Genomic DNA, 24,343 nt, shown 5'->3' with positions numbered 1-24,343 from the left:
ATCGTTCAATGCATGTGATGTGATGATTGTATTGTTCGATATTGGTTTGTGAGAAATTGTTGTTGTTGTATTTGAATAGAAAATCGAACAGCTATGTTATAAAAATGATGTGAACAAAGAAACAAAATTTACGTAAACAAGTCTGGTAGACTACACAAACATAGCAACATTCACACAGACAGCCTACAAAGGAGTTGCAAAATTGATTTATTTTGACAAAAATAAACATTGCTACCTAAATCGAATAGGCCTATATGAAAAAACACATTTTCTTTAACTGTAGAGACAATGCTTTTAAATATATTTCATACTATTTTGCCAAAACTGGCTGATCTAGCTGGCAATATTCACATGTAGACCTTTCATTTGTGGTGGTGCAACTTTTTGCTAATACCAAACACTATTCAAAATATTCTTGAACATTTTCTAAATAATATTGATAATCAACTCTTATACAGCGCAACTCCCAAAAAATGTTCATTGTGTGTCGCAAAAAACAAAACAACATCAGCAATATGAATATCAATACAAAGTCAAAAGTATGATGTGTACACAGAGTTGATGGTGTAAAGAACTTGAGATACAATTGTTAAGCACCCAGTACTCCAAAAATACTTAGTGATTAAATTATCTGAAATTCCACCACGTCGGACGGAAAGTTCTGATCAGAGGTTTATTTCATTGGAAACTTTGGTCATTGGTAAACACATCATCTAGGTCGTGAATCATGCACGAATTATTTGTTATGTCTGAAACAAGGCTAACGTGTAGTCAGAAATGAAACAACTAAAAATACTAGTGAGTGATTATGTAGTGGTCAGTGTATTATTGGTTGTGAGTCTTGTAAATTTTACCCAGTGAAGTGTTTAGTTATTTTGATTAAATTACGGTCAGATATTGTGTATGCTTTCTACATGTTGAAGTGTACAAGGATGCATTTCCAATACAAAGAATCAGGTACCCTCTGATGAGGCAAACAAAGAAATATTAAATTCATATCATATTCATTTTCATTGTCATCAAAGGCCAAATTGGATGTGATTTACTTATTAGCAATAAACAGTAGAAACTGTTAAAACCTTACTAATAGAATTAAAACATGTATAATAATCTGAAAACAAGATTTAAATATACAAATGTTACATAAATGAAGCTTTTTAAGTGTCCAAAGTGGTGGCTCAATAATCATCCATACTAAACAATCGTAACACAAATTTACACATTTTATTTCATGTTCACACAAAAAAGCAGCAACATAATCAACTAATGAAACCATTCAAATCTTTTCCGGAACTGTCAAAATTTATTTTCCTTTTGCATGTTTTTATTTATAAATAGACCTTTCAAAAGAACACATCAGCTTCTGAAGGTTAACCAAGTTTATAGTAATAAATGGACACTTTCATCCCAAATGATACATTGGTAAAAGTAGTCTTTGTCTGAGCTGCCTTTACCCCAAAAATTAATTTCTGGGTCAGTCATGGAGCTAATTCATCACAGTGACCCCAAAGCAGGTTATAGACACTACCATAGTCTCACGCACCATCACCATTTATCAAGATGGATTCCTCCATGAAGGCCCTGGCTGTGGTTAAACCTCAGCCGTCTCATTATTTCATCTTGGAAACAGTTCCAGCGTTGCTCCTGTTCAAATTCAGGGTTATGTTTATTGTTGGAGCTTCTCTGGTGGCCGCGTCATGTTCTGGGATGTTTTTCTTAGCGCCCCCTTAGGTTCACTGGGGTTTATGAGCGAGCGTAACCCCCATAAGCGTCCCATTAAACCCTTGACTTCCAAAGGCAACATTTTCCCCCCGAGCTCATGAGAACAGGGCCAGCCTCATAAAAGAATGCTTACTGTGGAATAATTCTATGCCATGTTTTCCTTGGTCTTCAGCCAAATTCGCTGGCTTCCTCCAGTTCTTAGCTAACTTAATTTTAGTGCTTAGCAAAGATGTTCTGACTGGCAGCGTAATGGCTTTGGCCTTTGATAAAACAGCACATCCATCTTGAACTAAAAGTCATTGCCCGCTTGATAGCTTGATTCTCACCCAACGTTCTTTGTTCACCGCGCCGTCAACGTATTCACTGGAAACCATGTCACCGCAACATTCTTTAAGTTCAGTGACTGATGCGCTAGATTGAAAATCAGGTCGTTCAGTGTTTGTCATCTTTTGTCCACCAAATATTCCTTCTCTAATGATTCAGTCCAATAATTTTGGCATTTGTTACATATTGAGGAATCGTTTTCCGACCCAGAATCCTAAAAGTAATTAGAGTAGGTCCACAGTTACTATCCCAAATTTAATATTGCTTTTTCTTAATGCCGTCCAAGAGAAGGAGGAGGAAAGAAAATCAATTTAGAGCGAGGGATTCTTACGCAAACATTAAGGTGTGTGAGAAATTATAGCTATAAAAGATGTTCCGTTATTGGAAACAATTTCTTCAAGTAGCAAAAGAGTATTGGTTAGTTATTTTTAGCTTAAAAATAAACTCCTTTAAAAAGAGGTATTTTTTAATGAAATGGTCTGCTAAAAAAAGAGCTAGCTACAATTAAGTTAACGATTGTTAAGTCTTGTGCTCCCCCAAGGTCCCAAGTCTGAAAATTTTGTCCTGTGTGTTTGTATCCATCTGCAATGGAACCTTCAATCAATGGTAGGAGACCACAAGGTTGTGTAATATGTCTTTTATGGGGAGTGTGGATGGTTGGCCACATTTCGCAGGTTGTAGGATCCTTTGTCTACAGAGGACGTTCTGAGGTTTGACCTTGTACGCCCATGGTGGCATTGACTCAAATCGTATTCCGTTAAATTTAAAATTAAAAAGCGCAGAGTCTTATACCAAACCAACCCAAAAGCCAAGTTTAGTGAACCTACACTGATGCCTTCTGTATGGGCCCATCGCTTAATGAATTAGTCCAGGATTTGTTGCCATTCGTTTCACAATTCATTAACTAACCCCAGCCGCCTGGGAGTGCAGAATGCTTGATTGAATCAAGACCTCTCAAAAGTAAGTATCAATTTTTAGCCAAAACACCTGATAAGGAAATGAAATCCCAACTGTAACACTGTAGGATTATCAGTCTGATCCCCAAAAGACGGTTGTAACCGCCCGTAGCATCCTGAACTACGTTGGCGGGAGGGAGGAATGACTAAGCCGCGTTGGTACTGTTGATGACAACTGGAGTGCATGCAGACAAATGGCGGTAGGGAGGGACAAAGGATTGTCCTCGGCAAGGCTGGGGTTAGGTGTGAGCCTCATGTGGTGTAGGATACCACAGGAGCAGCTGAAGGCCGGGTGATGAGCTCATGGTGTACCGGCCCCAATCAATATAGCATGGAGTCGGAGGGATGTCTCTATTGTCTTGGTCACACATCCAATATGTCCCGGCTCCACTTGTTTTTCCCTACTGGTGTACGCTACAACCATACCACTCCAGTATTGATCCTTCAGTCTTGTTTGATGTGCCTCGTATATAGGCAGCTTTGTTGACTTAGATCTTGTTCCAGTTCCTGAAACCCCTTTGTCGTTCTACAAGAGTGTACATTGATCCTACCTTAGCCCTAATGTATCGGCTTCAGGTTGGGAAAAAGTGACAAGCAACTGAAACAATGCCTTTGACGGAGAGGAAAGTTAGACACCCATTTCGCCCGTAGCGGAGTTTAGTGTTGTGGTAGTGTTAAACAAGATACCTGTTCAAATTTCAAATGAATGCACTTTTTTTACTGGAGATCAAACGTCTTGGTGACAGGTTTAATTTTCAGAGAAACAAAAACAACAAAGAAAAAATACCAAAGAAAGCCTCGATCATGTGGTTCCATTGCAATGAAACAAAACATTCTGGTATCCATTTGGAACTCTGTCCAGCTTCTAACAACTAAATATCCAATTCAACGCAATAAACAAATAATACAGTTATTTGATTAGAATTGATGAGGTTTTAAATGCTTGAGCATTCCTGGTGGACCTGTTATGTAACTGTATCTCCCATGAAATACTTCTTATTGATTTTGTGGAAGTTTTCAACAAAATGTCAATACATGTTTGACTAACATGCTAATAATGTCAGCACAATAGACCAGCTTTTTTGCATGAAATAGGTAACTTGTAAAGTAAGTCAAGTGTGTATAATCATGGTTGCTCCATGGTATAATGTAGACATGGAAAAGTGTGTAATTTGGAAAAGGGAATAGTCATGGAGTTATATATAAGAACTAGAGGGCACATTGGCCTATATGCGACCCGGCATGCACGTAGGCGGCCATTTTCTAAGTTGATAAAACAGACATTGCTGAATGTGTGTATGTGCGGCCAGTTGAAAAAACAGCATCGCGTAGCGTTCAATAAACACAAACTCAAGCGTGTATTTCATACTCAATGCACGTACAGAATGGCGCGCGCGTGTCTCCTTGGGTCCTGTCGTGTTTGTGCAAGAAGCATCACCAGTGCGCCCTCTAGTTCTTATATATATAACTCTATGCGAATAGTATCCTACCAATGGACATAGTCTGCTTTCAGACATCATAACTTGAAATTCAGACAGTCTCTTCTAAAGCAATAAACAGTTGTCACCCACAAAATAGTGTTTAGTTCAGACATTAAAATAATACCAGTTTAATGAAACATAACCAATCTACTTAAAACAACCAATTTCATTTCATACATACATTAAACAGTTTTGATTAAGACATTTTTATCAAATCTCATTAAAACCATAAATGAAATGGCTGTTGGTTTTACCTCTGTGGTTTTACACAAATAGAAGACAGAGTAATACAGCAGGTTGTCGTTTCGCAAAAACAGGTTACACCTAACTGTACCACCTCTTCAAAAACTTGTCTTCACTTGGCCATTTCTTTTTTTTTCAGTGGGGATTGTGCAATATTGTCTTTTGTACAATACACAAAGGCTCTATCTTGCAAATGATTTAGAAAGTCAACGTTGTCAGTTGCAAAAATGCTCATTAATTGCTGCGTATATATCTGGGATGTCTCTGTCAATCCTGTCCAATAACGCAGCATTATAGCTCCATGCTGGCACCAACTCAAGCCCAATCAACCATAGACTTGCTCCAAGTGGGACAGTCCGTCTACAGGAGTGTTTACAAGTTTCAACAGTTGATATTTCCAAAACAATTTAGATCCCGCAGTTTACATTTCCTATAAACCATGGAGGTAGAAATAGAGATGAGACATTTCAAACTCTTATCTGGATTCAGACTTAATGTTTGCTGGTGTTAAAAGGTGCTTCTGTTTTCTTCAGGTGTGAAGAAATCCTTCTTTTCAATATGCGTTTATAGTGCTGAGATTATCTGTTCCCAAGAAAGCCCATTGAAATTTATAACTCTAGGGGTAAGTTGAGGAAGGAAATGCCTTCAAATTAACTTCTAAAGTTTGAACCATATAGTTGTCATTATTAAAATGACCCTGGCTGTTGTAGCCCTACACATAAAAATAAAATAAAATATTAAACACCAAAATTAACTTAACAATTGAACAAAATACTGGATCTTTCTAAGTGAAAAATCAATCACAAATGTTGATCGCTGAAAGTCCAGTATTTTATTTTTTACAATCCATCATTTATAGGGTTATGTTCGACCTAAGGTTTACCTATCCTAGTGCTTCAAGCCCTATGCGCAACCATGAATATTGTGGTATGATGGACTAGTACAACTCTAGGCCCGGTGTTCTTGTTCTGGGAGACAGTTGTTCTAATTCGGCGAGCTGATTTATGCCCCACTACCATAACTAGATGATTTGGGCCATTGAGGTGTATTAGACCCTTTCCAATCAGCTGGATTGTACAGGCATTTGCACTGACGGATTTATGGCCTGATCTGTAATTATTATGACACTGAACTCTTTCTCTGACCATGCCTTCGGTTTCTTTGGTCTTGGTTGATAGTGCTTGATTTTTTCGTCGTCTGGTTTTGAGTTGCACAGTGTAGGGGCTGTAAGAATTTCTAAAATACTTGGTATTTGTCGTATTGGGTGGAAAACTTGAATTCAAATGATAACAATGTCAAGAAAAGAAGATAATTTTCAACATGTTTATGTTATTTTAATAGTGATACAACTAGTTGTTTTATGTTGCTGTTTTAGCAGGACTCCATATATTTCTATTCCTTACATTTTCCCAAGATAAACAAGGTTTAGTTGGTTGATGAGAAGTTAAGATTAAGTAAGTGTTGTTTGACGAGAACAGCTACAACAAATTCACTTCTGAATTTAAGTAGGCCTATATTCTTAATAAATCACAGCAGCTCCTCAGGTTTCATAAAAGACATGTATTTTTTATGGATGGTTGTTGGCTTTCCAAACTTGCGAGCACTTCAGCTTGAAATCTTGTCCAACTCAAGTACTCATAAATACGTTCTTGTGATAGCAATTTTACCCCACACACAGTATCTTTGATAAGCTCAATTAATAACCATAAAAGCATGCAGTGTTTGTTTAGTTGGTTATAGTTTAACCATGGTTCAGTAATCCATCAGCAGGCAGGATTTGAGAAGGATTATTTTGCAGAGATAAAAAACAGACACAGTTATTGTTAAGAGGTACTTTGCTGTTGATCACAGTGCCTGTGGTAGATAACAAACAGAGAGATAGGGTTATCGTTAATAAAGCTTTTGCTAGACATAAACAAAATGCGCCTTCACAATGCGTACACAAAACAATTTGGGTGATAACAACTTAGCATTCTTTGAAGAACTAAGTAAAGTAAGCTACATGTAGCCATCATGCCAGTTCAAGAAGATGTTTGTTACTGATCTATGCATGCGGTGTGGGCTGGTGGCTCCACAATTATTTTACTCTGATAATACCAGCTTGACATTTCCTAAACCCTTTGTCAAGAATGTATGATTTAGATCTGCAGCTCTGAATCAATCTGTAGATATTGTATGCACTGTTGAAAAGACTCATGTAAAGTATGTCCGAAGCAAGATCAGGATTAAGATTTAATAAACACCAAAGTCATTATAATATAAACTACTGGATGAAGATTCTTTTCCACACAAAAGTAATAATAGAAACAACCAGACGTATAACATAAGTAGGCTTTAAATTGACTGCAAAAAGTGTTTGTTTACCATTCATGTGAGTGGTGCTGGTCACTGCTACAAATGTATATCATACAGAGCAAAGCAAAATATCTTTCATTTGGAGCGCCCCTGAAGCTATTAAAATTTACTTTTCTGAGTTTCCCCTCATAACTCTATAAACCTTACCCTTATGTGAGCCAAATCCCACTTGGTCAATTACAAGATGTAGGAGCCATTAAATTGGCAAATATTGACCTTGTCCAGCCATTTAAAGTCGCCAGACCATACCAACTGCTCATATCTCACCCCTACTCACCACAAAAACCAATTCCTCACCGCCACACTTTATCCCACCCTTTCAAAGTATAATAATATGATTAATCCTCAGTGGCACCTAGATGGATTGGCTATTTTTGGGGGGTCCATCAAGAGGATTCCTGGCATATTTTGGCCCTTAGAGGGATACTTTTTGTCCCGAGAGAATCCCCTGTGATATTTCTTGAGCCCTGTCACTGATTAAAAAACTCTAACAAAGAAACTTATGAAGCACTGTCACTGCAGCTAAAATAATAGTGTGGAAGATAAGCATTCCATATCGCAAAAAGTAATGAAAGTTGTGAGCATTCATGTCCAAACTTGCCCCCTTTTTTTTTCAAACACAGTTTTTATTTGATTGTGTAAAAGTGATATTTTCCCCCAATGTCGTTTATTACAGTGTTGAGTTATGTTTTTAAAATTTGCATCAATGTCAAAGTTATCTGGCAGCCACAGTCTACTAAGGTTTCACACATTTTGCTCAATGCATAAATCACAAATACTTTGCATTTAAAATTGAGGTGCACATGTACACGTCTCATACTGTTTGTTGACATACTTAAACAAAGTTTTTGGTATTTTCTTTCTTTTTTGCATTGTATCTTTCATATATTAAAGTAGTTTGTTTATTTTGAACTTGTGGCAGCCCACAGCCAGTAGTTTGCCCCAAAATGTACTGCTCATTTTATTTCTCACTGCTCATTGTATACCATACTAAAACTTGCTATTAGAATTGGAATCAAAAGCAAACCATGTCGTCATACTATTGACTTTTTGGACATGTGCATTTCACCAGATGTAAGGAGTAATTGTAGTTGGTAATGCCAGGCTCCATGGACTCCATGGACTCCTAATGGTTAAAAGTTCTCCCACAAGCAGCCCGGAGCTTTATCAAGAAATACATATCATTGTAGCATCTTAGAAAATTGAACTTCATGGCTCATATCTACACCTAAACAAATAACCAGTCTTGAGTTATCCATCAAGCCAGAAGGCAGATATGCATAGACTCTGACCTCCGAAAATCATATCAGGGTCTTCAGGGAAGAATAAAACTCTTGAAGAATGCTAAACCTTTCTTGTGTTTGCACAAGTTTACCGGAATCCCCTTGTTGTGTAGGGGAGAAATATTTCTGATTGAGGCATAGTAGATATATCAAATTTGGGATTATTGGCAAACCAATTATGACCAGGTGATCGGCTAATTCCAATAGATTGATGTAATTATTGGATGGTTATGTGAGAGGAAACATTCTCAGTGGACATAAATTTGTGTCAGGTAGCTGAGATGGTTGATTCCGCATGGGATTTCTTAGTTGAGGTTCGTGGAGGTAGCACATTGTCAATTTATGGTTACTTTGTGGTAGTCTTTAAACCTTTGGTAAATGTCTAGTGTTTTTAAAAGGTAAAGTGTTTGATATTGCGCATAGCAGAGCTGTACATTTACCACCCCCTACCCCATCAAAGTAAAAAATAAATAAAAAAAAATAAAAATAAAGAGGGCTTTGAAACAAGACATTCTAATGAAAAAATGACACTGTTTCAAATCCTCAGGTAATTTCAACCATCAATAAGTATTGCACCCGACTGCTACTCCGGAAATGACATAAAATCATATATGTTTCAGAGGTGCCAGACTATTGCAGACTTAAGCCTCAGTTTGAATCCCATAGCTTTGTGATTATCAAAACTAAGATGGCTTCAGATTTAGGCTTCATTTAGGCCTACATCCATCATACAACCATTTAGCTGTGAAAAGACTTGCATTTTCACAACCAACAGGATCCTTTATTTCACCACCTACAGTGGTAGTGAGACGCTAGCCATATGCCCCTCCTAACCCCTCCTTTTAATGGATAGGATTTCCACTAATGGAATATAATGAGGTGTGATAACCAGAATCCATCCATCCATGTGTCATCGCTTTCTTTGGTGGCTGTAGTTGATGTCTGATTTGGTTTGCTATGGTCTACTGGAGGTTATGTGCTGTGGTAAATCTTATAGTTAACGCATGAAACCACAAAAGAAGGCATTTGAACTTTAATCAGTTTCAGTAGAAAGTGACCACATCCCTGTCTGTATAGAGACAGTTAATAGGTTTTAAGTGCAGGAATGTTCAGAGGAAATTGTGATCATGTTTTTGTTGTAGGAAAAACACTATTTACAATATTCTTCAATTTCTGTCTTAAATTGCAGCCAAAAGCCACAACCATATTCAAAATATGCCTGTTTAAAAGATTGCTTTGTTGAAACATCCGTGCACAGATGAGTCAAAAGAAAAACAGCCCGTCTCAGCTAAAACTGTAACTTTGAGTACATTTGGTCCCGCAGGCTTGACTTACGTATCTGCGCACTCACTCTGCTGCCTGTCTTGATAAACATACCCCCTCTCTTGCATCCATGCCAACAGCATTTAGCTATGGGAGGATGCAGCCTGCAACAGTGTGCTATGGTTGCATTGTGAGCATTCCATCACATTAATACCTAGGGGCCCCAAACTTCATTAGATCCAACACTTTTTTTTTAAAACAGACTCTAGCCATTTTAAGTAAATTTCTGTTGTTGACTTGGGTAGGAATTACTTCTAGTTCGTTTCACAACAGCAGTTACCCAAGTCTAAAAATGGACATTTGGCCTCTGGCAGTCAAAAAGTAGATTGATTAGTTGATTATTGAATGATTTCTGCAAGTCAAATGGTAGCCACAATGGAATTTATTTGCCCTTTGGGTACCAGACCAGTTAAAGGGGAACCAATGTTAATTTTAGGCAAATATTTGTTTTAGTCTACCCCATAAATGTACGCCATGCAAATTTCTTAGTATAAAACAAAGTCTACAATACTGCAAGACAAGGCACAATATTTTCTCCTAAATGTTTTTTTTGTCTTCAGGCATCTTAATGGAAAAAGTTGTTGATTTGAGGAAGAAAATCTTACCATTTTACATCAGGTTGTATTTCTCTTTATGATACATATTATTTTATTGTAGAACAAAAGAGTACAGGATTAATCTTAAAATCGTTTCACATAAAAATGTGGAAATCTAACTCTGCGCCTTACCTTTAGTTTTATAATGTGGACTTGTAAGTTCTATAATTGAATACATACTTCAATTTGATCTGAAATTGATGGCCAACAGCTGTTATTTGCACAACATTTTCAAGGAGCAACATTTCGTGGAAATGTCGCTGGCAATTTTAAGCAGTTGACAAACTCACTTTTACATTTTTTTTTAGAGGAAAACAAAATCCAAGATGTATTATTTTCACCAAGGGACTTGTAGGCTTACATGTGTTCGATCAAGATCATTTCAGTAGTGGATTTGTTTCAGCTTTTGGGTTGTTTTTTTTCTATAGAGAGTGAATGAGATTTTAACTGGGTTATGGCATTAAAGGGATTGTTAAAAGGGATAGTTTACGGACTTGCTGTTAGTTTCAATCTGTAAAACTAACTTGTGAAAAGTTCATTTCAAAAGGTGGTTGCGTTTTTGAGATAATGCCGAAGAATCTGGAGCGGTTATGTTCATGCGAGAAGAGTAATCTGGAATTGGAATACACAATCTGAGAGAAACACTTCTCAGATTCAATTTTTTTTGGGAAAATTAAGTGATATCTTGTTCCATAACTTGGAAATGAAATGTTTCTCAAAATCTATAGTATCTAAAGCTGTTTCAGTGCTGTACTTTTCACCCAGTGAGTTGTTATCGCCATTGATTTTCAGATTCACTAGAAAACATGTACAGACCATACAAAGTGGTGCTTCTTAAACTTCTTAAACTGTGCTTCCACACTTATGTTGTGCTTTTTCGTTCGTAGAGAAATGATGACCAGAAAAAGATCAATAAGTTTGTTGAGGGAAAGAAAGTTTCTTTTGTTTTCACGTCAGACAAAGGTACTAAAACTGTACCACTCATTTATGCAGTTTGCAATCACAGGTGCCTCCAAGGCCCTCATAAGCATTACTTAACTTCTCCACCAGATAGTTTCTCTCCTATCTGGATGCATACCTCAAGTCATAATGTGGAGGACATCAAGTAACGCTAACTTGTCCCTTTCTTGTCTTTAGCTACAACACATAATGATTAACTACACGTTCTCATTGCTAGTGCTGAAAGGTGCATGCTCTGGCGGGCAATCTATTTCCCTCTAATCAGACCTACTGCCAGTTTCAGAGTAGCCCAAATTAGCTTGAGCAGGGAGACGACCAGGAGATTCTCCTCTGAGTCTCGCCCTGTTTCAATCTTGTTATGAAGTTCGTGTTGGCAGGGCAGCAAAGCACTAAGTAGTGCCTTAATCGGACCCCTAAGCATGGCGCGTGGTAATCGTGATTTTCTCCAAATGCTAGGCGAGATCGTTGTCAACTTTTAATGCACTTGGCTTGCAGGAGCAGAGATGGGAGATGATGATGTTGAAAGATGTTTTTTAAACAAGTGTACAGTTTGTTGGAGTTTGTGACACTAATTTCTGAGACCGCTGCTGGTACTTGACATGTTTTTTAATTGGGTGATGGCGGCTGTAAATACTTCTGAAGTACTGGAAGAAGTCAGTAGTTCCCTAGCTAAGAATTTCTGCTGACTGGGTAGCTTTTGAAGTACAAAATATGTAATGAAAGGAATTAGTAAATCTACTTATTACCTTTCAGTCCATAAAATGTATTTTTAGTACAAAAATGACAGTTGTTTTTAAATTAGTATCAGATGGAATATATTTGTATGCAAATATAACTTTCTATACATATATCCTTCAATCGATATAAATGCAAATCAGTGGCCATTTTTTGTAGTTGCAAGCTGCAGATCAGATTTGTATGTTCAAATAGCCATCACTCATGATCCCAATGTATCCAGCTGTCGGTTTCACCAAACTCTTCCTAACTAAGGATTAATCTTAGGACTTAGGACGGGTTCAGTTCCATATCCAAATACGTAGGACGAATTGAACCCATTATAAGTTAGGATGGGTTACTCGTCCCAACTCGAGTTAGGATTAATCCTAGCGTTTTGTGAAATCGGCTGCTGGACAATTTAATTCTCTGATTGTTATTATCATCAGAAATGTACTGACTTTAAAGATTTTTGAAATCAACAGAGTACTTGAAACTCAAAATGGAATAGGAAAAAGGGACTACATTTGAAACTATTCATGATTTATTATGTATTCGCGATTGAGGTTTGAGATAACCATTTTATGTAGCAGGTTATTTGATCGCTGAGCTAACATTGCACCAGTTTTAAGTGAACAAACAGCAGTATCCACCCACCCCATTTCAACCCATCCATTACAAGTTGTTTAGCAAGGACACACAGGAACTCATCAGGATCCAGTTTGTCAGTAACTTCACAAGTATTGATGTTCAAATAGGCTCCATCCCCCACACCCATCCATAATACTTAACTTGCAGCTCCTGCCAGCCAGAGGGAGAAAAAAGACGAGGGAAAAAGCTTACCCATTAGTGTTATACTTTTCAATCCTTCATCCGGTTTTACCCAACTCTGGATGCAGAGAAAGGGAGTGAGAGAAAAAAAAAAAAGGCAATTGCCCTGTGATAATTCCTAACACAGATCTGTCACTCCAGATTATTTGTTGCCTGTTTTACTGGAAAGGGGACCATGGAAGTGTCTCTTCCATGGGTGACCCTCTCTTGGCCTTGCATACCCATCTGATGGAAACAACGAAGGGAAAGATACTCTAATCTGTTGTCAACGTTGTCAACACCCCCATCAGGCGTGACTGAAAAACAAGCAAGACAGTGCTTTTTGATTGCCATTACACCCTGGCAGAAATGATCGCTTTATCTGTGCTGGAAAGTTGTTTCAACTTTTGGTGTTGTTGCCCGGGTTTCAGGTCATGTGAATTTTAGCTCTTCGCATCAAAAATAATTTTGTTCAGATGTTGAAATATAGGCTGGAGTGGCACAATTCACACGGAGGATCTTACAAGATTTTCTCCCATAATTTGTGTTTAACATCATACATCTTTTTATACCAGGGCTGGTATGGGATCTTAGAAAACTTCCATGGTGACGCTCAGTCACCCATCCAGCCCTTACAGCCTTACATCTCAGCTTGGTTTGGGATCTAAACATACTTACTATGGTATACGCCTACTCACCCGTCTACATTGTAGACTACACCCTACAGCCCTGTCATCCCTTGCATCTCAGCCTAGTTTGGGTTCCTGCCATACCTTCATAGGTGATATATTACGCCTAGTTGCCCATCCAGACAACACCCCTACAGCCTTGACATCCCCTTACAAATTATTACAGTTTTGTTGCAAACACTTGGCTGATGGTGCAAAGTCATGTTTGATAGGGTCGCCTACTGCGACCAACTACTACCTGGACAGCTGCATTAACATGTCCTAAGGCTTTGGGGTTTTATTCCTTGAACATGATACATGGAAGGTGGTCATTCACCCTCATCATACTCTGACCACCCTTCACTTAAAATGGAATCATCCAATATAGCCTGGAAAAAAAAAAATCAGTTTTCAGTGACACTTCAGTATTTTTTTCCCCATAAGGATTCGCTTTAAAAAAATATGTAACGTTTGAAGTGTCAGTCAGTGTAGAAGTGATACTGCGATGGAATTATTATACCCTGTGTTGTAGTGGAAGGGTCCAATTTCGTTTGAAGATGAATTTTTTTGTGTAAGCATATCAATTTGCTGACTGGGAAAGCTGCTTTCTGTTTCTGTTTGCATTTAACACTATTTAAATCACTTGAGCAAAATATATAGTCGTACACTAATACTTCATTCACGTGAAAATTTATCGACTTGTGTCGGTAGCATTATTGGATGCCCCCATTCTAATAAAGATAAATGTAATTGTGCAACATTTCATGCAATCAAATTACTTTTGGAAATGTTCAAATATTACAATATGGAGATTCAGAAAAAGTTGCCCTGTGTCACCACATGGTAGAGTGACATCATCTAAGAAAGAGAAGAATTGTATCTTAGAGTAAAGTAGAAACGGGAGTTGAAGGAGTGATAGGTGCGATAGATGTCTTCCGATAAGTGACCAAGATATTTGGGAAGACTGATTTAAGAAATTTTAAAGTGAGGCAAAGTAAGTTAGAAAAGTTAAACAGTGAGACAGAAAGACAGAGATTGTTGGATGAGGTTAAACCAATAACCCTTTGACCTGTATGCCATCAAACATTGGAAAAGAAGAGATTTGTAGACCTACTTTACTTTAGGAAAAAATGTGTATAGTTGGTATGAAAACAAGCTAGCTGTGTCATAAATCATGTGATAAATCATTATGGAACTCAAATAACTTGTAAGAAAGTTTATTTTTCAAGGCTAGACTTTGATCGTTGGTTATGCATGTTGAAACTTAAGTTCTTCAAATGCACAACTTCTACACTCAGTTGTTGGTAGACTTTTCATGGTTTTGTGCACTCAGCTCAAAGTGAGTGTATTCAATAGCCTGTTTGCACACAATTTTTGCAAATGATTTGATTGAAGCCGGAAGCAACCAACTAAAAAATACTTTTCCTCCAACTTTCAGGTATTTACCGTCAAATGATATGGGTGGTCTTGATATGTAAAAGTTATTATCGGAGAAATGCCTTGGGAAGACAAGAAATGCAGTGTTGTTTCTGCAGGTTATTGAATTTATGACAAGTACTAGTGTATTTCCTTGTTGAATTCTAATAAAAACGTGATCAATCGAGAAATTGTCTCGAATTAAACGATATTAGAAAATGTGTAAAGTTGTTAAGAGTTATCGTTTATTTGGGGATATTGCTCGTTAAATCACAGAAAATGATGAAATTAATTTGTTATGACAATACCATAACATCAACAACTCATTCACAACAAGCGGAGTTGTGATTTGTACGTGAGAAAAAGCCGACTTTGGTTAGACCCTCGCTATGCTGAGGGTGCAGTGAACTTGTCCATGGTTCCCTGTACGTGCTTCTTACGGAATGCTGTCTCGCAGTGCTGGTGTGTTATCCAGCCGTGCGATCGGTGGCAAGCAGGAGGACTTGGACAAGGAACGCAGGGTGGCACCCAGCATGAGCCAAAATGACTCCAGGTGCAGTTGACAGCAGACACTGTGCTAAAATAACCTCCTGACAAGAGATGCACTGCGCACTGCTTCTTAAAAGTATATCCACACCCGAATTGACGTTCATATTTAAAAAAAATCACCCGCTTACCATTATTTTTCTTAAGACAGTGAGCCCTAGAGCCAGTTCTTTCACAACCCTTATGCTTGTTAAAAAACCCGGATTGATTTCACACAGATTTAAGACTATATTTTTAAAAACTCAAGGCTAGTCCTAAGTTAGGACTATCTTTGTTAAGTTATTCAAACTATCCTACAACTAAATTAAAAGTTGAATGGTAAGTATAGTTCATAGTTGTTGAGTGATTTGAGAACTGAATGGAAAGTATATGGATGAATGAGGCTGTGTGTGGTTGAAAGATGATCCCTGATGGTTTTTAGTTGACATTCATACATATCTCTTACTAAAACAACAATATTCTCATCTGCAGGAAAGGCTTTCATGTGCACTCATAGTGGGAACACTCAGAAAATGCTACTGGTGTTGTTATAGAACTGTGAGATATTTTGTTACCATGGTTATACTGCACTTAATAGTAATGTTTACAGACTTTAAAATAGGCTATTATGTATGAATATAAATGAATGTTGACTTGGAAGGGAAAGGAAGGTATAATATTTAAAAGAAAATTTTACTATATTTAGCTATCAAAAACAAACAAGTTGCTATAATTATGTCCCTATTTTTCATAGTTAACCAGAGAAAACAAACGAGTAGCTATTTAAGGGAAGTTGTTTTGAACACGAAATTGGGTAATCTTTTGAAATAGCAAAACACAAACTGCCTATTGACTCAAAATGCTGTTGACATTTGACAATCTACTAAAACAGTTGGAGGTGAATTTGTATTATTCAGTCTCGTTTGGTAAATCCTGGCTCCACGCAGATAGCAATTTATTCAAGTTGATTACCATCAATTTCTCTTTTGCTCTTTTCTTTAAGGTCATTGACCACTTAGTGGGAGCCCTACGTTCCTGACAAATTCAACGTCTACCTCAATTTACTCTGTTAAATTCTCAAATTGTTCTTGTCGGATAATCCCTCGTCCTTTTCCTTGAGTGCCTCGTTGCATAAAACATTAATTTGTGGTTTCAGTTTAAATTCTCGCAGTTGTCTGAACTTGTTCAAGTGATATGGAAAGTGAAGGCATTTGCAAAGTAAATTTCGGTGCATTTGTATGTATTTTCTGAAGGACTTACAAAGATTTGCTTCTCACTAAATTTGTATCTACAATTCAAATGAAGCAAAGAGCCAGGCCTGATGCTTGGTTCTTGTAAGGGCACCTCAATTTGAAAAAAGTGTACTGAAACATGTTAAGGGGCACCAAGGCGATAGATAGATACATTAAAAAATAAAACGTTATTGTCCCACCAAGGTCAATTCATGAATGGAATTCACCGAGCTTTTGATTAAAAAACCTTTAAAGGAACATTCAAAAGTACAGTAATAAAATGCCAGTTGAAACCGTACAAATACCATTAAAACACAAATATATAAAAATTACTTTCAAAATTAAGCTGTTATTTAAATCCAATGTTAACAGAGGCATAAAAAGGGCAAAAAGGCCTCTTCAACATCTCTGTAGCATCATGCCTGCCTTTATAGCATGCATTTATTAAAAGGAGTTAAGAAAGATTATGTTTATATTTATTTTATTCATGAGTAAATACTGCAGTGTATTAATCTTTCACAAACACAACAATATCAGTTACACATTATCAATATTTAGACTTGGAATGAAGGTGTTTCTTCTATTTCTGGTGAAGTTTTTTTGTCCAGGAGAAAATTCTGTATCTGATTTATTTTCTTGCAACCACACTTACACTGTTGAAAACCCTCTCAGTGCAAGCATCAACAAAACACCTCACGCCAAGCAGTGATGAATGACCCGAGTTAGCTATAATTTGACTCCAGGCCTCATGCTGAAGCCACCAGTAGATCTGCAATCAGGAGAGGGTTCGCTAGAAGGGATCTGCAGTTCTTCATCATTAAGATACAGCTCCTTTTTTGGTTGGATGGGGGGGGGGACATGGTTGGCAGTGACTGAGTAGAATATATGTGATTTGCTCATTGTCAAATGTTTCAATTTTTTTCATCGTGAATTGGTAGAATTTATTATTTGGCATATCAAGTGAGTGACTTTTTCTTGTTTACAGTTGTCAAAAGTGAGGTGAGAACTCTTTAATCAGTATGAAATAAGATTTTCCATGATACGCCGCAAAGATTTAGCAGACATCCGATTTCAGGTGATTCTTTTCAAAAAGGTGATTAGGCCTAGGATTAGGTGATGTTATATTGTGTGTATGTTTACCTTGTTTTGATTGCAAATAATACCACTGATTGCAAATAATAACTGAGTATTGAAATTGTGAGCTTGTTTGAAATGTCCAGTAGTATTTGATGGAAAAGGTGCTGTAATAAAGTTTTCCCTTTTCTATTTTGGTCATTTGCTTGCCAGACCTTGAACATTTTCACTTTGACAAATCCGATAGTGTTTTCACTGATCTGTATCTGAAGGTTTTTATTCAACCTTGCCATTTTGTAATGGAACTTGTACTTCATTCCTACCTCCATGTTCATATGAACAATCTGTGCAGTTATTGGCTAAACTGTTGCCAGCTGGACCACTCAGAGAGAACTCTCTTGTGGTCCTGGGGTGTTGTATTGTAACCACTGTTAAAGATGAACCTTGTCATATGGTTGTCTCGCTGATGTGGCCGACTTGCAGTCTGCTTCTAGTAAACATGTTATTTGCCCGAGCGCCTCAATGTGTCAGTGGCAGTTGTGTAATCAGAATCAATGCCATTGACTATTGATCATTACAACTATGTCACTCACCAACAATCGTCATAAACTGTATTGTACAATTTACATGTACAATGAACAGTATTATTGTACACAGAGAAATTCAGACTGCTTTGAGCTTGGTTAGATCGGTTGGTGTGGACAACAAGATGATCTACATGCTTGCCCCCAATACTTCATCAACTGCTGTCAAACTTTGTCCGAAGTACAAGAGAGTGTACTGCATTGATATGAACTGAAGTGAATTGTTTGGTTGGATTTCACATTTGAGTAAGCTTTGTTTGAAAATATTGAAATATGATTGATTGAACAGCAAACAAAGTTTTCTACTAATATACCATTCCTTTAAACTTTTGTTTTGCATTAACCTTCAGTTTTTTTTTGAACACCTGTTAAAAATTATGATAATAAAGGGCAAAGAACATGTGCATTGTTTCACTTTCAAAGTATATTTTGCGCAGACTTTGGACTCTGTAGCCATGATCAATACTATATAATTTTATCAATTGTTTTTGGAGCCATCCTGCCGACTATTCCTAAAAGCTCCACATAATATGCAGATGTTCCTATAAACCACAAATCCACGATCACACTTAAGTTAGTAACTATCAATAGTAACAATTTGTTCATCTTCAGTAGTCTTTTTTCCAAGTAACACTTACAGGAATCTTCTCACAATTTCACGATAGACCAAACCCCATACAGACATTATTATGACAACTATCAATAATTAGATTAGTAGAATCAACAGTGATTCAATGTGCTTTTTGGTTTATTTACTTATCATAAAGTATTATCCCCCTGCAGTAAATCACCCAACATAGTAATTGATCATTCTATTGACACCATCTGCCCACATCGCGCTGCAGCTTCCCGCTTTCCTCCTCGCATTGATACATGTTGCAGGCATTTTTCTGCCTTAACGAATACACCACAGAGTCCTAGAAATAATATTGATAAAAGCTGGACAAACTCCGCAATACATGAGTCACGGTTGCGTATACAATACATTGCCTGGGATAGGGTCGGGTCAGACCCATCAGTCCTGGGCAATGCATGGGTATTGATCGAGCTTCATCAATGCTTAAAGGGAATCTCTCCAATTTGTTGAACAGTCCTTCTTATGGTTAAACTCCTATCTAGATAAAGTAACTGGTGTCACAGCGATGGGTAGATGATGTTTCACAGGGAAAAGAAACCGGTTGTGAATTCTAGATCTTATTTTTTAAGATTCTTGACATCATCTGATACACAACAAAGTAATTTTGTCCCCTAAATGCTGCCATTGTAGGCCATGTTATTCTTCATTGTATACAGCATGGGGTTTAACTGTAGTCAGGTGCCTTGACCACTTAGTCAGAAATGGCCATGTGTTAGTCTGAAGGCACCAGTCTGAAACTGATGGATTCAGACTTAAATGAGAATGACCCAATGTCTGTCCTAAGAATGTATCCCCATTGGAAAAGAGCTGGGGATAAAACTGAAGGGGAACACATTTTCAAATTTTCAAATAAAGAATTAACTTATAAGATAATTTCGGTATTTACTTTTTAAGATGTACATATTTTTATTTTATTTTACAAGCTCTTCCATGTCAAGTCAAGACTTGCCCCTTTAGGTTGCTCGGTTTTGTCCGCAGGACGTCTGTCAGCAATTGCATCTGTGCCCCCAAATCCCTGAATTGCTAAGAAAAACTGTGAAAATATCTGAGATGTAAATTCTTTGGCAGTCCAGTCAAGCATTCTGCTTTTTTTTGTTACCCGTTTCCCCTGGGTATGGATTCAGAGGGAGTTTGATTTTTGTATTATGTAGGGTTGCCTGAGTTTTAAAGGCACCAAGCTGGAGATATGTTAGCTAGGAATTGCATATTGCTGTTGCTGTTATTACAGGCTGTAGTATTCACAGCATTTCTCTTCTTTTTGCTCCAGGGTTTCAATCTTCTTTTGCCTCAAAATGTGATGTAGTCACTGGGGGAAGAAAGAAGCAGCTGATATTGAGTTTAAGAAACTTGATTTGTTTCTGAGGTTTAACACTCTATAAAAGTAGGGGAGGGTATGGGGGAGGAGTTCCTGCCTCTCACAAAAGGGGGAGATTTACTATACCCTTGATTTGTGATAAATTGTTAATCTTTTGAAATGTAACGTATTCTGGTGGATTCATCCTCAAAATCAAGAGATGATCCAAACCGAATAGTGGTACCATTAATTGTGGGAACAAGAGCTGTATATTATTCTCTTAAATATGCAAATTGATCCACGAGGTTCCATGGGTGAGACGTCCAGAGCTGATGGTGTGGTGAGTGTATACCATTTGGATTTAACACCCAGGAGGTGGCTGCCAACAGGACCTCTTTAACAATTACCTTTTATTCAACTGAAAGGTCACATTTTAAATGGGAAAATCGAGGCCCACTACCCACTTTCGATATTTCTTTCATTGTTTTTGTCAAATCACACCCATGTTTAGGTATTGTTAATATCAGCAGCCTGAAGTTTGACACTTGAATCTTAAAAATGGCATTTTCCGAAGCAAATACAATGTGATGATTTATGATCTGTAGCTTTACAGGGGGTTTGCTGAGCAATTTGATAACTAGAACGTGCTGAAGATTGATGGAAAAGGTCACTCTTATAGCTTGCCAGGGAAACAAATTATAGCCAGGGTGATATTATTAACAAACTAGTTTGTGGACCCAAATGCTGATGTCTTAGTTCCAGGATAAATTTATATGCTGTTTTATGGGTTGTGATTCTTTAGATTCAGTATGTGTTGAGAGCATGGCATGGCTAGGGTTACTTGAAGCTGGTCAGTGGTCACCATGGTTGATCCCTTGCATAATAATAATTATGTGTGCACCACCACAGCAGTGGAATCATGCAATATTGTACATCTACATGCGAAGCACAACAGCTAGCCATTGATAGGCTTTTATTGTATCACTGAGGGCGCTGTTTATAGCTTTGATGTTGTATGGTAGGGTTAGTTTTTACACATGGTACTTCCACTTAATCGGAGTTGTGAGCCACACCACGGGGTTGGCAGGCAAGATATGTATGAGAAACAGAGGGTGCACTTTCAAATATGGAGCTTGAAAATAATGTTTTCTGAGCTCTTAAATTTGGACTGACTGGCACCCGAACAAAGATATTGGCAAAATAGAGAGATCGACAACATTAGGCTAGATTGATAGAGCGTCGGCCAGTACGTTAACCTGGTGGTTGTTGGTTCAAATCCCACTCTACTTTGTCTTTGTTCAACCAAAATTTTTTATAAATTTACCTAGTCAGTTTCCCTTGTGGTTTATTACTCTAAAATTAGTGGAAACTAATTTAGAGTTAGAAAGGTTGATTAGAAATTAAATTCATACAAAGAAATTGAAGCCTATAGATCTACACCAATATTTTGATAGTCTTCAATTAAGATTAGGAATAAAATATTTTGTTTTTCTTTTGCCTTTTGCTGACAGACATGTAGTGAAACACAGTCTAATCGGTGCTACCGTTTGCAAAAATGCGATCGATTTGAAATGTACAATTTAGTTAAACAAAAGACGGAGTTATGTGTTTATAATTGAATAAATTAATAATTGCTGACGTTTATTTTCCCAAGTGTTTTCCCAGCTGTCTCTGAGGTAGCACCTTTAACCCTGGTCCTCCACGGATCATAAAATCAGAGTTGTGAGAATATTGGTGATCACATTCCAGAGGCTGTTTTCCTGTTTTAATTGCCTTGTTTTGGATTGGATTTCATGTTTTGTCCATAAACAGCTGTTTGTCTGCCATAAATGTCTGGTTGTGGACAGTCTGCAGATGTGGGGACCTTAAAAAAAGACCTCTTAATTTTGAGCAGCAATTGGAAATTAAATTTTATTTTAATGTACTGTGAAAGTTTTTGTAGCAACTTAGATGCACCGAGTTCAGCGCATCCTTATAACTCTGTTAAAGATGACCCTTAAGAAGTGTTTGGGCAAATTACCAGTTGTGATTTCACTTTGCAAAGTGAACATTTGCAGCAGGGGAATCCAGAAGGAAAGTATATTTTGTGTGTTGAATTTTACAGTGAAAACATTACCATCTTACAACCAGCCTCTAATGTTGCTCACTTAAGATCTGCCAAGGATATTTCCTATTCACAAGTGGGTCACTTAAAAGGTGAAATAAAGGTCTTTGAAAACCTTAAAAAATCCAAGCGATCAGAAATTCCACACACAAATTTAAAACTGTGCCTATTATAAATCTTCCATAAACACGTCTTCACCAGTATTCCATATTATAGTTTGATTTAGTTTCAGTACTAAACACAGAGTCTAAGTTCTATATTTATATCCATAAATTACCCATCTGCCAAAATGAATCAGGTCGGACAGTATTATTGGGCAAATATTAAACAAAGGGTCTTGGGGCGAGTCGTGTTGGTTGCTAAAATAACACTGACCTGTATGGGTTTCCCTCATTAATATTTGTTTTATCGGCAAGTGTCAAGTTGGCCATCACCCACAACTATCGCTCAAGGCATGGTAGATGTCTGGTGTAGGGGCTGTGTAAATGATATTCTGTTAGCAGTATATAGTAATTATGTACATAAAGTCTTGTACAATTATTACTAAATCCTTTAAACATATGTACTGACCCGAGTTCTTTCACATTGTCTTAGTTGTTTATGTCACACTTGAAACAGGTTTGGTATTCAAAGAAGATATATTTTGGGGAGCCATAACTGTGGATATATTTCCCCTCAGATACAAATCATAAATTGAATATTTTTAGGCAAGAAAACATTTCAAACATTTTGAAATATCTTAAGCTAAGTTCTCTCCAAAATTACTTGTAAATGCACCATGTTTACAAAACAAAAAGCTATATAAATACTAAAAAAAAAAAAAAAAAAAAAAAACATGCATCAAAAAGGAACACTAGTTGAGACAAGAACTTTAGATACTTTGGGCACCTTAAACACAATTTTTTCCATTTTAGCCCAATGCAACTTGTCCAATTTGACCCGCCACTCAACACAGGTTACCAGTGATTATATTAACTGTCACTGTGTATACAAATAACCCAAACACCCCCTGATCTTTTGCAAACCCCACACTTTTTTCTTTGGATTTGGGAGAAAGAACTAAACAAGCTCAGCGCTTTTTCATCAGTCCAGCGAGTTCTGATTGATGAGTGAATTTCCACGCGCTGCCAATTACTCCTAGAAACAATTGTTGGCTTGTGCTTATTAAAACACCTCGCCAGGCAATAAATTATTCTGTAAAATGCACATTGTAAAACAACCCATACCTGTGGTGTAGGTAATACCTGTGCATTTAATCAACGCTGGACTAGGATTTTGTTCCTCTGATAATAAATAACATCAAACCACAGAACACCTGTTAGAATACAAATAATAAACCCTCTAAAATGAGGGGGGGAACGTTTTATGGTATTACATTATAAACTGTGACAAACTTGAAGACAATTTTGGGAAAAAAACAACAACCTGATATTACTTCAACAAAATTCTTGTTTTGGTTTCTGTTAACGACAAAATTAATAGTCATTAGATTTATTGAGCCTCTTACACTAATCCAACCATGAGGGGCTTTCACAACATTCATTTAATAAGGAACATAAAGAAACTTAAAGAAAAAAGACTATCATGGCACAGGAAACACTTTAAATATAAGTTTCACATACAGATATCCATGACACTTTGACAGGGGATGTACTCGTTTTATTTATTAGCGGAACAAGCCTCAGACAATTTTGTAATAATTGCGCTTTCTGTGACTAAAACCATGCCATCAGTATGCAATGACAGTAGGTCTGATCAGAATCTTTTTTACCCCCTAATTTTGATGATTAGATTTATAAGGATTTGACTTTCATGACATGAAAATCCACCCCGCGCCGTCTGCGACTGAAGTCCCAACTATCCATGCATGCGTCTATCCCGCTTTATCCCATCCTAAGATCCTCACCGCTCATTCAAACAGAATCCCAGACCCATCTGATTGTTATTAGCGGTTGTTCACCTTCACGCCTTGCCCGCCGCTCACTCAAAAAACAATCCAAACTTAGAAAGCGGGACGAGAGGACAGAACAGGGGAATGGAGA

General features: G+C 37.3%; 1 protein-coding gene across 1 annotated transcript in view; it reads left to right on the top strand.

The window, feature by feature from the left end:
- Positions 1–24,343, top strand: part of LOC117302558 (ephrin type-B receptor 1-like) — a 162,940-nt gene that overhangs the window by 36,852 nt on the left and 101,745 nt on the right. The window lies entirely within an intron of this gene.

Source organism: Asterias rubens, chromosome 18, assembly GCF_902459465.1.
Source record: "Asterias rubens chromosome 18, eAstRub1.3, whole genome shotgun sequence".
In the NCBI taxonomy this organism is placed as follows: domain Eukaryota; kingdom Metazoa; phylum Echinodermata; class Asteroidea; order Forcipulatida; family Asteriidae; genus Asterias; species Asterias rubens.
Note: the sequence above shows the minus strand (reverse complement) of the source record. Positions and strands in the feature narration are given on the sequence as shown.